Source organism: Empidonax traillii, unplaced genomic scaffold, assembly GCF_003031625.1.
Source record: "Empidonax traillii isolate 1590-97213 ecotype Southwest subspecies unplaced genomic scaffold, ASM303162v1 scaffold15:size5535645, whole genome shotgun sequence".
NCBI classification, from domain to species: domain Eukaryota; kingdom Metazoa; phylum Chordata; class Aves; order Passeriformes; family Tyrannidae; genus Empidonax; species Empidonax traillii.
The window spans coordinates 2,057,657-2,060,135 of record NW_020955208.1 but is presented as its reverse complement, the minus strand read 5'-3'; positions in this window follow the sequence as shown (position 1 = coordinate 2,060,135).

Here is a 2,479-nt window from a genome sequence, read left to right as displayed (position 1 = left end):
AAAAAAAAAAAAAAAAAGAAAAGAAAAGAAAAAGGAGAAGGGAAATAAGAAAAGGGGAAATTTTTTGGTGCCATGGGCTGTCCTGGGGTCCCCGAAGTGTCTCCCTGCCAAAAGGGCTGGCTCTCATAGCATCTCCCAGAGGGTTTGTTGGTACCCTGGAAGGACTCGCCCGTGGATTGGCGGCTGCTGTAGCCATGGTGATGAAGGAGAGAGCTGAGACAGCGCAGAAATGTCACTGTCTGGCAGGGAGACATTTGGGGCAAATGTGGGGGCGATTACATCTGTGTCAGTGGCTGCTGCCCGGCTCCTCGCACAGCAACTTTGCTGTTCTCAAAACCGTTTGGCGGTGGCTTGGCAGAGGAGGTTATCTTGTACACGCTGCTGTCCAGAAACTGCCAGCATTTGAAGGTGGGGAGGATGTTTGTGTTGCTCGGTTTGACCTGACCAAGCTGAAAAGTGGAAGAATAATTTTCTCCTGGTTGCTCCTGTACCAGGGCTCCTTGGCGCATCGGTGCTGTGAGACCTTCCCCCAAAAGCTTGGGTTCTTCAAACTGCAAACCTGGGTTAAGCACAGTTCTTAGTGGCAGGGCATTTTAAAGTGTTTGGCTCAGGTTACCTCAATTATTGTCATAACTGCCTGGAATAACAATTTATTATTTGCATTAAAAATGTTGGTGGTTTCTCCTTTCTTTCCCAAGCAGATTTGCAAGAACAATTTCCCTGGAAAAGGTCTCCGCTTGCAGTGGTTGGTGTTTGACCATTTATAACAATCGGGTTTACTCCTGGAAATCAAATGAGCAGCCTTGGTCAAGGTTGGTCACAGGGTGATGGCCTCAAAACACAGGCCCTCTGTACAGACCCAGGGGTGGGCAGCAGCTGGGGGTCCTCTTCAGATCTAACTTGCCCTGCTCTGGCCTTATCCCCTCGCGTCCAAACCAGAAGATGCTGTGGTGTCACCTAGTTTCCTTTGCAACACACCACCAAGGAGACTGGCATGGGTCTTTGTGACCGAGTGCTCCTGAAACTCGTTCCCGGAGAGTGGATGAGCAGAGCTATGAGGTGGCTTGCCTGTTCCCAAATGGGTGGCAGAAATGTCTGACAAACAGGACTTTTCAGTAACGAAAAGGTGTATCAAACTGCTGCCCTCTAAAGGCCTTGCTGTGCTGGAGCGGCAGAGGAAGACATCTGGAGTCTGACCTGTTAGATCAACCTGAGTCCACCAGAGGTACAAGTGTGGTGGCATCAGCACCTACACAACCCGCATCCAGTGTCTTCCTGGGAGTAAGAAGGGGAGGGCTAGGAGCAGAGCAACTTGGCCTCCAGCTCCCTTGCAAAATAAATGCAAGCTGCACCTTGCGGGTTAATGCCAGCATCCCTGTCCCAAACAGCCAAAACAAAGGTCTGAGTCCAGCCAGAGGAGAGTTTTGTTTCCCAGACTGAGGACTGAGCAGGCAGCAGAGATGGAGAGCAGGGGGCTACAGGGGTTTAGTCAGATGGGCAGATGCTCAGGTTTGGCTGTCCTGAGCTGCCCAGAGAGACAGACGGATGGACAGATGTGCTTTGGATATGTTAGTGCCTGCAGTGATTTGATGATGCCATTGCCGTGACTGAAAGCCAAACAGCCTTGTCTGTCACTGGCTGCCTGTCACTCTGAGCCTCAGTTTCCCCTGACAACTGCTGGGTTCTCTGTCACTGAGGCACTCTCAGTGACAAAGGTTCCCTGGGCTGTGCGTGGGTAACACCATCACTCCGGGACTGTGACAGAGCAGTGCCTGCTGTGCTGCCCTGCACGGCTGAGGGTGGGGATGGGGACGGGGATATCCCCAGGGATTAGGGCACATCAGCTGCCTTGCTGGGCCTGGCCATGCTCCCTGCTGAGCCCAGAGGGGGTTTACCAGGGACCAGGGAGGACTTTTTCCGGGTCTCCCACTGCCACCTAGTGATCCGTTTCACGCCCTGGGCCTGCAGCTCATCCAGATGGTCCACCTTGGCTGGTGCTGGGGAAAGGCTCCCTGTATCCCCAAAACAAACCTGATCCCAGGGCAGTGCTCACCTTCACCCCTTGGGCAGGTCACTCATGTACTGAGTGGTCAGCTCTCAGCCTCTGCAGCAAAGGTTTTAAGGCAGATTCATGCTTCATCTTGGGACTTGTTTTATTTTGCAAGCTGGTTTTGTTCTTACCAGCAGCATTTTTGTGTGTGTGGAGTGTATTTGTGTTTTGCTTTGTCTGACCACAGATTCATTTCCATTGTTTCCTTACCGTGGAAACTCCCAGAGGTGAGGGCTTGGTGATGGGTGTTGTGGGAGGTGTGGAACAGGCTCCTCAGGCTCATCAGGGGGCAAACCCACCCATGCAAACAGTGCTTGTGGCTTGAGGAAACACTCACAGGGCTGCACCCTTGGGCAGAGCCTTGCCTCTGGCCTGCTGGGGCTCCTCCTGTACCCCCCTGACCCCCAAATGCAAAGGAAGCCAAAGCCA